Source organism: Ranitomeya imitator, chromosome 6 (genome assembly GCF_032444005.1).
Source record: "Ranitomeya imitator isolate aRanImi1 chromosome 6, aRanImi1.pri, whole genome shotgun sequence".
NCBI lineage: Eukaryota > Metazoa > Chordata > Amphibia > Anura > Dendrobatidae > Ranitomeya > Ranitomeya imitator.
Window position 1 is genome coordinate 439,868,036 of NC_091287.1, and position 13,812 is coordinate 439,881,847.

The window sequence follows — 13,812 nt, forward strand, 5'->3', positions numbered from 1 at the left end:
CATTTTTTTCTTACAAACTTTGGATTTTTTTCACCACGTAAATAAAAAATAACCTAGACATGTTTGGTATCTATGAACTCATAATGACCTGGAGAATCATAATGGCCGGTCAGTTATAACATTTAGTGAACAGGGTAAATAAAAAACTATTGTGAATTTGCACTTTTTTGAAATTTCACCGCATTTTACCATTTCCAGTACTCTATATGGCAAAATCAATAGTGTTGTTAAAAAGCCCTCACATGGCCATATTGACTGAAAAAAAAGTTATGGCTTTGAGAAGAAGGGGAGGAAAATACCAAAACGGAAAACCCCAAGGTTGTGAAGGGGTTAAAGTTTGAGAATGTAATATAGGTATTGCTGATAGTACGTAATGTGCAATAGTGAAGACATATATATATATATATATATATATATATATACATATATGTATATGTATATATATAAATAAAATATAATATTAAGTGGATGTAAAATTCAAATGTAATAAATACAGCGCAAGTAAAAAAAAATCAATAAGTTAATTATGAATATGAGAAGATAAAAAGGAGCTTAGTACCTACAAGGTCCACAAATTCATCATCGAATGGATGAAATTTCCACATGGACTCCTCCATACTACCTTTCTTCACATGATGGCCTATCTGGACACTCACGCAACAGAAGAATTTAAAGCATATTCAATGACAAATGGCAAAACTTAAAAAAAAAAAAAAAACCTTAAAATCCAATTGAGACAAAGTTACAAAAAAAGGAACAAAGCTCAGTTTCTTATTTAGATCCAAGGTCACAATCCACCGGCATTTGAGTTGAGTCAAAATTTGCTTCCCATTGCTCCCCCTTGGATACAACAGTGGACCCTATAGATGACACATACTCGGGGTCTAGGGGGTTACAATCATTAAGGACCTATCTCTCTTGCTACCAAATTGTCCCTAATGTGTTCCTATGTACGGATATATAATTTTCGTGAAGTGAGGCCAATATGGATTATTTCAACATGGTGATGTGACATAATGCGTCCCATGTGTAGTGCTACATGACATCTAGGAGGTAGTTTGTTACTGTTTAAGTTCATCAGATGACGAGAAGGAGGAATATCTGATAGTAGTACAAGTCAGGCAGTCACCACAAGGCGTTGGTATGTTCTCCCAGGGCCGCCATCAGGGCATTACAGCCATCACTACAGTATGGGGCCCGATGAGCTGAAGCAAAAAGGGGGGCCCGCACACGCTGGCACCCCGGTCTGGGCGGGCCCCCCTCTCTTTGCTAATGCTCATCGGGCCCCTGGGATATTTTGTTTAAAGCTGCCGCAGACCAGATACATAACAACGCTGTGGTGATTTAAAGTTACACCTACAGCGTTGTTAATGTATCCGGCAGAGAGAAATGGGCACTATACCTTTAATTTGCGGGCCCTGGTGCATCATGGTCCCGACGTCACGTTACACACTGAGCACTTCCTCATTCTGGAGGAGTGTGGCTGTGTTGTCGTCGGGCGGGCTGAGGCAGAGAGCAGGAGGAGTGAGGAGACTGCACATCCAGTGAGAAGAGGCTTCTGGTGGCTGCATCTGCTGGCGGTAATTCAGGTCTCTCCTCCTCCCCCCTGTCAGGCAGTTGTGCAGCTCTGTGCTCTTAGTCATGGAGAACTGTCACTCCAGTCCTGTTGGACTCAGTGGGGGGCATAATGCTGGACAGAGTGGGGGGCAGAATGCTGGACAGAGTGGGGCAGAATGCTGGACAGAGTGGGGGGCAGAATGCTGGACACAGTGGGGCAGAATGCTGGACAGAGTGGGGGGCAGAATGCTGGACACAGTGGGGGCAGAATGCTGGACAGAGTGGGGGGCAGAATGCTGGACAGAGTGGGGCAGAATGCTGGACAGAGTGGGGGGCAGAATGCTGGACAGAGTGGGGCAGAATGCTGGACAGAGTGGGGGGCAGAATGCTGGACACAGTGGGGGCAGAATGCTGGACACAGTGGGGGCAGAATGCTGGACAGAGTGGGGCAGAATGCTGGACAGAGTGGGGGGCAGAATGCTGGACAGAGTGGGGACAGAATGCTGGACACAGTGGGGGCAGAATGCTGGACACAGTGGGGGCAGAATGCTGGACACAGTGGGGGCAGAATGCTGGACACAGTGGGGGCAGAATGCTGGACACAGTGGGGGCAGAATGCTGGACACAGTGGGGGCAGAATGCTGGACACAGTGGGGGCAGAATGCTGGACACAGTGGGGGCAGAATGCTGGACACGGGGGCAGACTGTGAGACCCGGGGGCAGAATGCTGGACATGGGGGCATGGTTGGAGACATAGGGGGCAGAATGGAGACATGGGGCATGATTGGAGACACTGGGGGCAGAATTGGAGACAGATCATGCAGGATCATGGGGCAGGATGGATACAATGGAGACAGATGGGGCAGGATGGAGAGATCACATGGGGCAGAATGGATACTCATGAGGGCAGGATGGGAGAACATATGGCTGATGCCAGGAATGAGACACACGGTGGCCAGGATGGGGAATATTATTACCATAGGGGCTAATTTAGGGATATTATTACTGCAGTGATGTATTTATTTTATTTTTTAAAGACACGGTTTTAAATGGGGGGGGTGGTCCTGTTACTATGTAGAGTGACACTATGTCGCCTCTTTTTCTTCATGTGGTGTAATGTAGAAGTTGGGAAAAATTAAGTAATGTATTCTACAAGCAGAGCTCGAGATAACTGTGTTATTTCCTGCAGAGACGAGTCCTGGCTGGATGAAGTGATGGCGGTCTGGGCTGGATGAAAGATGAAGGACTTCACCTAGAGACGTCACTGGTGAGTCAGTGTGTTACCTATACACTGACACTATACACTGTATACAGAGCTCCTCTGTATAATTTCACTAGTGATCACTGTATTATCTGTACACAGACACTGCATACTAAGTACAGATATCCTGTGTATAATGGCACTTATGGTGATAGTATGGTGCTTTTTTTTTAATTACTGATCAGAATTGTAGTATTCAGTCACTATGTGGTGGTAACATGTGGTCTGGACATGGTGTTGCGGTATTTGTTCCTTGTATGTATGTGATATTATTCGATCACTGTGGTGGTAATATGCGGTCTGGACATGGTGTTGCGGTATTTGTTCCTTGTATGTGATATTATTCGATCACTGTGGTGGTAATATGCGGTCTGGACATGGTGTTGCGGTATTTGTTCCTTGTATGTGATATTATTCGATCACTGTGGTGGTAATATGTCATCTGGTCATGGTGTAGCGGTATTTGTTCCTTGTATGTGATATTATTGGTCATTTTAAAAATTGAAAAATAAATAAAAATATACCTAAATTGTATTGCATATTGTAACAAATATTTAATAGGTTACAGTAGAGTAAGGCCCGGCCAAAAGTGTCTACCGTGTTATGGTGGCGGCTTAAAAAATCTTTTGGCCAAAACAAAAGCTGCCGGCTATATGTGTGATCTGGTGATGGGAACTGTCAATGTGTGATAGGTGAGAAGTGGAGTTTTTCCAAGAGAGAGCGGTGGGACTGTGGACAGTTCGAGGGGTGGAGCCTAGAGGCGGGGCTGGGGTGGAGCCTGGGCGGAGTCTCAAGGGGGCCCCGAAAATTTTGCCAGTATGGGGCCCCGAAATTTCTAGTGGCAGCCCTGTGTTCTCCCCGTGTTAGTGTGGGTTTTCTGGGTTCTCCGGTTTCCTCCATGATTGTGATGGGAACAATGATGATAGTGTGAAGCGCTGTGAGATTAATAGTGCTATATACAGGAATAAAGGGAAAAAAAGACTAGCGCATTGTACTGCACAATGTCATTATTATTGTTAATGGCATGTACCCATATACATACAAAACTGTCACATTCACTATATATTTTGGCAGCTTTTCACATCAGCAAAAATATTTTGACCTGTTACAGATTTGAATCCTTAATTTGAGACTTCTGATTCGTCAGTCAGTGTTACTCGGCATACACCATCATCCCTGAAAGGCAGCCAAGATGTGAGGGTGAATTTCCCTGCACTGTCGGATATTCTGATAACACTGGCACACAGAATGTCCTCTATTCAGTGGGGAAGGTTCCTTCATCCAGATGAATGATTTGTAGTTTTACATATGGATGTGTGTTTCATGCCCTCTTAGATGGCCCAGTGATTAGGAACTGATCATTGCCCTGTGTAACAATTCCAGCAATCAGCAGACAAATTAGCAAACCCTCAATTGTTGGCTGATCGTTTCTTTTATGTGACCTAAAAATCATGTTTGCATCACATCCCATGATGTTATTGTGGATGTGCTGCTGAGAATAACAAAACTGTAGAGCTGGCCATACACATGAAATAACTATGGCCAAATGTTTGCTTGGCCGACAGCTGTCTCTTCTGACTCAATGGGGAAAGAAGAGAAAGCCACTGCCATACTCATCTGGCAGCGCCTCATCTCTGATGAAAACCAAAGGAACGGCCATTGAATTTCCAAAGGATAGATTCTCTTACCAATATCATCTGTCGAGAGAAAGTCCCCAACACATCAAATGGTTGATCAGTTCTTCCCACATTCATTTGTATGGGGGCCTTATGAGGATGAATGCTCAAAATAATGATTGTTTGGTCACATAGAGTGACGATGACTGTTGAGAACTGAAGTAAACAAGTGACAAACTTGCAATACTTTTGATCGATGCATCCTTTGGGCAGATAATCACGTAGAAGGAGCCCCCTGACCTCTTCTCCCCATACACATTCAATTCTTCTCGCCATAACAATATCACGGTGATGACTCTTAGGCTCCTTTCACACTAGCGTCGTACTCGGCCCGTCGCACTGCGACGGGCCGACATACCAACGCTAGCAGTGAATGCGCCGCACAACGGGGGCAGCGGATGCAATTTTCCAGTGCATCCGCTGCCCCATTGTGAGGTGCAGGGAGGTGGGGGCGGAGTTCCGGCCGCGCATGCGCGGTCGGAAATGGCGGACCGTTGGAAGCAGAAACGTTACATGTAACATTTTTTGCAGCCGACGGTCCGCCACAACACGGCGCAAACGTCGCACGATGGTTGCGACGTGTGGCAAAGCGTCGCAATGCGACGCTAATGCAAGTCAATGGAGAAAAAACGCATCATGCAAGCACTTTTGCAGGATGCATTTTTTCTACAAAACGACGCATAGCGACGTGCAGTGCACGACGCTAGTGTAAAAGTAGCCTAAAACAGCACACAATTGTTCCCTTGTAGCTTTATTAACATGGAGCATGAAATAGAACAGTAGGTAATCGAGTGATCATTCCTACGATATTTCATTCACAGTCAGTTTCATTAGTGTCGGCAACACACATTTTCTTTAGTGTCGGGGATGTGTTGCCAATATGTGATGATATTATTGTCCATATAAAAGATGTCATCAAATGATAAACGAGCATTCGAACGCCATGTTTGATTGGGGCATTTGAAGGAAACGAACATTTGTACAAAGGCTTGTCTAATGGGTCATCAGTAGTGATGAGTGAGTGTACTCGTTGCTTGGGTTTTCCCGAGCACACTCAGGTGGTCTCCAAGTATTTGTAACTGCTCGGAGATTTAGGTTTTGTTGACTGCAGCTGCATGATTTACATGTGGGGGGTTGCCTGGTTGCTAGGGAATCCCCACATGTATTCAAGCTGTCTATCAGCTGTAAATCATGCAGCTGAGGCAACGAAAACTAAATCTCCGAGCACTTACAAATACTCGGAGGCCACCCCAGCGTGCTCTGGAAAACCCGAGCAATGAGTATACTCGCTCATCACTAGTCAACAGTCAGTATAAAGGGCCTTTAGCCTGTGCATGTCAACCTGGTTCTGGGCTCGTAGTCTCCATTATATCTGTAATCTACAAGTTGTAGCTCAAAATAAGATCAAAATAAGATATACATTTGTCAACTAATATTGTGAGAAGCTCACAGTGGGGCCAGATTGTTGTCGCTATGTAATCCAATGTGCGAAGGACCTCCATCTGACCAGACGTGAAGCTGTACATCATGTTATAATATAATAATATAATATAATAATAATAATAATCATGTTAGGTAACTTTGGATTTATTATTTAGTTGCACAGTCTTAGGGTCTGCATTGCCGCATGCACTGACCCCTTACAAGAAATCTGTATGGGTCCATGTTATAGTCCTGTAGGCACAAGTGCTGCCTTGTGTGCCTCTATGAGGAAATCTATTCACCTCTTAAAGCTTTACATCCATATTACTTGTAAAAAAAATGTTGTCTCACAGGATAATATGAAATCTATGAGAAAAAAATCAGGGTGTGCAGATGAAATCAGAGGCACGATGAAGTATTGGCCCTTATAGTTTCTTTTGGCACTGATATAAATATATACAACACAGATTGTATTATGGCTGAGGCAGTACATTTTGGCTCTTGGACCAAACAATATTCATCTGACATGTCAATTTTAGAGTCCTCAGTGGTTGATGCCTTTTAACGGCTGACTAAAAAGATGGCAACAAATCTCAAGCTTTCGAGACTACTCGGCCCTCTTCATCAGGAGTAACAAAAGCTTTCGAGACTTGTCAGGTGTCTTCATTAGGCATACTTTTTTTCAGTCCTGCTCTTTATCAGTCCTGAGTCCTGAGTAGTCCAGAAAGCTTGTTATTTGTCACCATCTTTTCAGCCATTAAAAGGTATCAAGCACTGAGGACTCTTAAATTTTAATATTTTTCTATCTACCAGCCAACACGAACCAAAGATATATTTTTTCTGTATGTAACATGTCATAACTGAATGAATTGAGGCCAAGTCAATGGATCCAGCGTGATACAGAGGGCCAAGTGTGGTATATACTCACAAATTTCCCATCTACAAAATCATTGTGGTGTGTTTAACCCCTTAGTGACCGAGCCAAATTTTTGAAATCTGACCAGTGTCACTTTATGTGGTAATAACTCTGCAACGCTTCAACAAATCCCAGTGATTTTGAGAATGTTTTTTCGTGACACATTATACTTTATGATAATGGTAAATTTAGTTCAACATTTTTTGTGTTTATTTATAAAAAATATCAAAAATTTGAGAAAAATGTTAAAAAATTAGCAATTTTCTAAATTTGAATGATTATCCCTTTAATCCAGATGGTCATACCACAGCAAACCATTAATAAATAACATTTCCCACATGTCTGCTTTACATCAGGACCATTTGTAAAATGTTATTTTATTTTGTTAGCATTTTAGGAGGCTTAAAAATGTAGCAGCAATTTTTCATTTTTTCAAAGAAATTTTCAAAATTTATTTTTTTAGGGACTTATCCATGTTTGAAGTGACTTTAGGTGTCTCATATATTGGGAAACCCCAAAACGTGATACCATTTTAAAAACAGCACCCCTAAACATATTGAAAACTGCTGTCAGGTAGTTTATTAACCCTTCAGGTGCTTTACAGGAATTAATGCAAAGTGGCATGACAGAAATGAAAATGTGTATTTTTACCACCTAAATGCCTCTAACCTCTGAACAGGTTACAACAGCCGTCAGACTCTAAGGCCGCTATTTGGTCATGAATTGCCATCGCAAACATCAGGACAACAAAATCATGATCTCAGGGCACCAATTGGGATAAAGAAGAAGCCCCCACACTCTGTTAACCATTTATTATGATGTAATCACTATTGACAGCAGCATCTAAGGGGTTAAACAGATTTAGAAGGTGCAAATACTGATCGTGGCTTGTACAGCAAGTTGTCAGCTATAGTGTACAACCGACAGATGCTGGATTGTCGTCTGTATGGTGATACTATTCTCTTATATCTCAGGTCAGTTAAAAGACGTATTGGCGGTCATTAAGGGGTTAATTGTGTGTTTTCTCCCATCGGTCCTGTCCCCTCCCTCTGCATCTCACACTAGGGTTTGCTGAAGTCTTTTTAGTTTAAACATTCTTTTATCTGTGTCTTCACCCCTCACCCCTCTGAAATTTCTCAGCTCCCATCCCCCAGCAGATCTATTTGTCAAGCTTGTGAAAGAAATGTGTATCCCGTATATTTCGAATAGTATTCCAGACAAACAGAGCATCCATCAGTGGCACTGCTAAAAAGGATCCTAAAGCTGTGACACCATTTGACATCCCAATTATTCTGATAAGTTGGATTTTTACCAATTTCAAGCAATTCACTTCTAGCAAGTGACCAGAATAACAGACACGTTACTTGCACCCCTCATGTCCTTTATAGAGGACAGGAGCAAAATCAGTGTGCTTCAAACTGGAGTCCTGAGAAGAAACGCACATTAACAGTTGAAGACTAGAGTTGGTTGGTTTAGCAGGATCCAGTCCAGCAGCATAATCAATTGTCCGTGGTCCTTGGCTGGGAGCCCTGAAAACTATCTCTTATCTTACGGCATCCATGGTTCTTTTGATTAGTCAGCCTGGTGACATCATATGGGCATCACACTGCAATGATGATGATGTGCCAGCACAGCAAATCAAAAGAAGAGCTGCGGATGCCGGAGGTAGACGGCTTTTCTCACGGCTCCTTTACATCGCTATCTTGCACAACCCTAGGACACTAGTGCTACACGTGCTCATACGTATTACATCTGTGCAAGGTAACTACCTGCGGATTACCACTAATTCTGAAGCTGCACCTGTACTTACTATGGTTTCAAGTTGCAAGTATACGTAAAACATCACTTAGCAGTACATTCGTGTTTTTTGCAGCTTATTGACAACGACGATGGGCACTGTAACGGTGTCATTGAATTCATCAGAAAAAGGAAACAATGATTTTATACTGAAGCACATGGATGAATGGTACTGGCACAAAAACAGTCTGAAACATGGATTCTTCTTTAATATAACCATTGGGCATGAACCCTGCTACTCAAAGGCATTGTCCAATGGAAAAAAGTACATTTTAATCAATAGATCTTGCAATAATAATACATTACACAATTGGATGTGTTTAAATAAAATGTTCCTGTGTTGAGATAATCTTATAAATGGGCCCTTGCTATGTAGTGTGTAATGGCCGTGTCTGACTGTGCAGGAACTTGGTCTGATCATACCACAGCTCATAGGCAGGGGAGGAAGGAAAAGAGTATATGGACATTACAGCACGGGATCACAGCTGCTGCTTTTTGTGAGGAAAAACATTTCTCAGCCCGTTTTTAAAAATGTTTTACCTCACAGAAAGCAGTAGCTGTGATCCTGTGCTGTAATGTCTGTATACTCTTTTCTTTTCTCCCATGACCAGGAGCTGTGGTATGACAAGCCCATGTCCCTGTACAGTGAGGACGTACTGGGCCGTAGGCCTTTCAAGGGAGGATGACATGACTGGGTTGAGAGGACCTATAGGGAGTGAACAAATGAAGTGGGAAGTATACTAAATGATAAAGGATTTGAATTGTAGGGCCAGGATTGGGCTGTGGGAGAGTATGAGGGAAATGGGGTGGAGCTAGGGGGGCTGGTATAAATGGGATCATCCATCTTAGTGGAACAACCATTTTAGGTGCCCCTGGATCGCCCCAACGTAAGGGCAATGGGGTACTCGGTACCGGGTCCCTCAGTTCCCTCAGCGAGGATGTCACAGTGGCCCGACCCGGACCGGGGCGCCCAATAAAAGTCAGAATTCGTAGATAACAGTAGTGTTCGTGACGCCACCTGTGGTATTCGGTCAGAGTGACCGATGCTGCTTAGGGGTCCGCTGGGGTGATGGAATGGCAGCTAGATGGTGTACCTTCCCATAGTTGAAGTATATCCTCAGGGCTTCTTAGAAATGTAGATGTTGATGGTCCGGCAGGGTCCAGCCGGTCTGATGGCATTTCCAGAGTCCCCTTATCCAGGTGGAAATCAGTAGCCTTCCCCTTGCGCACAGTAACGTAGTAGGTCCCTACTTGCATTAGCTACCATAAGGTCCTCACTGTTGTACTTCTCTCTCTCTGTCCCCCAGATGGATAGGACATACCCGTATGATGGTGGTGGCCTGAGGCTATTTTATAGGGACCCTAGTGTCACCCCTCCTCCGCGTTGCCACATTGTCTGCTTAGGTGTTTAGATCGGACAGCCAACTTGGAATCGACTGCCCTGCCGGTCTCTGAAGTAAAGCGTAGAGTCTATTACTCCCTCGGTGTTCTGGCCACCGGATCTGCGCTTCAGATGGAGGCAGCCTGCTTCTAGCTGATCTCCCACTGATGTTTCACTCCTGTTGCTATGACTTATGTGCTCACTCACTACGGCACACTTCCTTTCTTGTCCTCTCTTAGGAGGCTGCCGCATGGGTTGCAGGTGCAGCTCCGTGTCCTTCTTTCCCACTGAGCCGCTGATGTTCTTTCCTTTTTCCTCTGTCTGCCTGACAGGAATTTCCTGGGCCGAGCCCAGTCTGCTTCTCTCCCTCTCCTTCTCCTTCCGACTCTCCGACTCTGACTGACTGACTTCCTAACCAACCCACCAGTTTTACCCTTTGTGAGGAGTGGCCTAGTACATAGAACCCTTAGCTCCCCCTGGTGGACCGGCGTGTGAAGTGTGTGTGTGGCTGTGATACCTGGCAGGGTGAACTCCTTTGGTGCCATCAGACGTAACATCGCTCCCCCTGGTGGAAGAACGACATTACTGCAACGACCAGGACTCTGGGGCGCTGCACTTCCCCCCCGTTAAATCCAGCACTCCCGGGCGGGGAAAAGAACACAACAATTACAGGTTAACAAAAGACATGCAAAATTTTGAAATGCTATGAAACAAATTAATTTAACAGTGCTTCCCTTTATGGGAGGTGAGAACACTTGAACGTTACAAACCAGAACATATTTACATTGTGCATTTGACTTTTAAAGGCAACTTGGAAAAACAGTTACTATCTAAGTATGAAACATAATTACCCATACAGGTATTCTATCTTACTAAGTGCAAGTACCCTCTAAGGGTATACTATCATTAACCCTTAATGTGCAATTTCAACATTGTCTTTATTTTTCTTCTTCACATGCAGGACTATCTGTCTACCCCTACGGGCCCACTGCATCTTCCTTCCTAAAACCTCACTTTTATTTAAAGTACGTAATTAAACATTCTACCACTATCTAGATACATATTACCAGCTATGTAAACATTATTAGGATGCAACAACCAAACATTCCCTTTAAGAGGGAAACTAGTCTTTTCTGAGGTAGTGCAAACAATCAACAAGTCAGTAATCAACTTTAAGAGAAGAGAAACTTTCACGTCGTCATCAGGAACAGTTTCTTTGCAAAGTCTTCTTTCTTGTAAAACCAGTAGAGAGCACCTTTAAGAAGGTGAAGCACCTTTAAGAACAAATAGGGATCCCGGGTAAACGAAGGGATCCCTTTAAGTATTAACCCTAGACGGGTTTGAAGCAGCAAAGAAAGAACAGTTTAAAAGAACTATATACAGTTTTGGTTTTCCGAGGTTTACTCGAATTCTGGCGGTAGCAATGGTCGAGGTAGCCCAGCCGGATACTGGCAGCTACCAGGTGCTACGTAAGCGGCTCCCTCACTCCAGACAGGGGTCTGCGTGCCCACAGTTTTCTGTTTAGGCACAGCTGGTGCGCAAACCATCACTGCGGTCAATTCCTTGGCAACCACGGTGGTAGTGGTGGCGATGGTACAGGTGGTGGTCCTGACGATGGTACACGTCGGAGTGGCAATAGTGGTCTTCGTGACAGCGGACGTCTGGACACAAGGGGGCACTGTTGTCACGGGAGTCGATTGGGCGGGGGCTTTGGCCTGGTGCACAACAGGGTCCTTCTTTTTATGCACGTTGAGGGCAAACCAGCCCTTCTCACCGAAGTGCCCGGTATATGTCACGGTGTCTCCCGGGTACAGGTCCTGATCAGGGTGTCCCTCCCGGAGATGCGACTCCACATCTCGGCGGTTGACGAATACCTCCGCGTATAATCCAGGTTCCTTAATAAAGCCCCAACCTCCACGGAGTCTAAAAGCCACGACTTTGCCCTGCTTCCATGGGGCCAGGTGGGTGCTGCGGTCCTTGCGGGTGTTGGCCTTGACCGCAAGGTCCTTTTGGTCATAGGCCTGACGCTGGACCTGGTATTCTGCCTCCTTCTCCTCCCACCACCGGGCAAGTTGGGCCTGATATTCCTCCCAACTGAGGACCTCCACCGTCTCCCCCTCTTGCTGTTCGGCCCCGGGGAACCCCATGAAATCTTGCCCGGAGTTCACCAGCGGTATACAGTCCGCTCCGCGTAGATCTCACCCGGCAGGGTGGTGGGCGCAATCGGGGTCTTTAAGAACTGCTCCATACCTGTGGCCTGGTCCCAGGGCTCTAGGCGCTGGAGGCGGTGAGTACTGGGCCCACTAGTAGGTCCTCAGTCACCGGGGCAGGGTCAGCGTCTTTACCTGCCACCTCGGTGTCCTGGGTTTCGAGTGGCTCCACCAGCGGCGGTGTCGGTAGCGGTTCCAGTGGCGGTGCAGGGGATGGCGTCAGCATCTGTGGATCTTCCGCAGGCACCACCTGGTATGAGGACTTGGTCTTCACCTGCAGCTGCAGGAGTTGATCTATTAGCTCCTCCATTCCAAGCTGCAAAGAATCAGCATCAGCAGTGAGGACTGGGCTGTGGCACCCTTCCGGGTAGCTGGGGGAGTCTCCTGCTCCGACCCCACGCTCTGGCTCCGGGTGACTTGCCATGGCGTACTCCACGTGGCTGCTGTCCTCCTCGTCTTTTTCCCGCTCTCTTCTTCTGGGGCGGTTTCGTTTTCTTTGTCTCCGCCCGCCATTGAGGATCAGGAGGCGGATCTCGGCTGCTGACGGACACGTCCTCAAGGTACAGAAATATTTAGACTGGGCGGCCATTGTTTTTTGCGCTTCTCAGTTCGTTCACGCCCACAACTCCACGCCTTTCTTCTTCTCCAGCGCTCCTCGTGGCGTGGTAATGGCAGCGGTTTGGCGGGAATTTTTTGCGGTAAATGGCAATACACAGTTCTTAAGCACAAACAGTTCAAACACAATTCTGGCACAGTTCTAAGGCACACATGACCCAATTCTTCAGGCTTAAGTAGATCCTGTTCGCGACGCCAACATTTGGATCACCCCCACGTAAGGGCAATGGGGAACTCGGTACCGGGTCCTTCAGTTCCCTCAGCGAGGATGTCACGGTGGCCCGACCCGGACCGTAGCCCTATGAGGTGCGCCCAATAAAAGACAGAATTCATAGATAACGGTAGTGTTCGTGACGCCACCTGTGGTATTCGGTCAGAGTGACCGATGCTGCTTAGGGGTCCGCTGGGGTGATGGAATGGCAGCTAGATGGTGTACCTTCCCACAGGTGAAGTATATCCCCAGGGCTTCCAAGAAATGTAGATGTTGATGGTGGATGGTGCAGAGTGCGGTAAATGACGAGGACACAATGGGTGCAGTCTCTTTACCTTTACTGAAGGCTTCAGCATCCACAGTCCAGAGTGCCGGATGATAGGGTAGGCAGGGTCTGGCCGGTCTGATGGCAATTCCAGAGTCCCCTTATCCAGGTGGAAATCAGTAGCCTTCCCCTTGTGCACAGTAACGTAGTAGGTCCCTACTTGCATTAGCTACCATAAGGTCCTCACTGTTGTACTTCTCTCTCTCTGTCCCCCAGATGGATAGGACATACCCGTATGACGGTGGTGGCCTGAGGCTATTTTATAGGGACCCTAGTGTCGCCCCTCCTCAGCGTTGCCACATTGTCTGCTTAGGTGTTTAGGTTGGACAGCCAACTTGGAATTGACTGCCATGCCGGTCTCTGAAGTAAAGCGTAGAGTCTATTACTCCCTCGGTGTTCCGGCCACTGGATCTGCGCTTCAGATGGAGGCAGCCTGCTTCT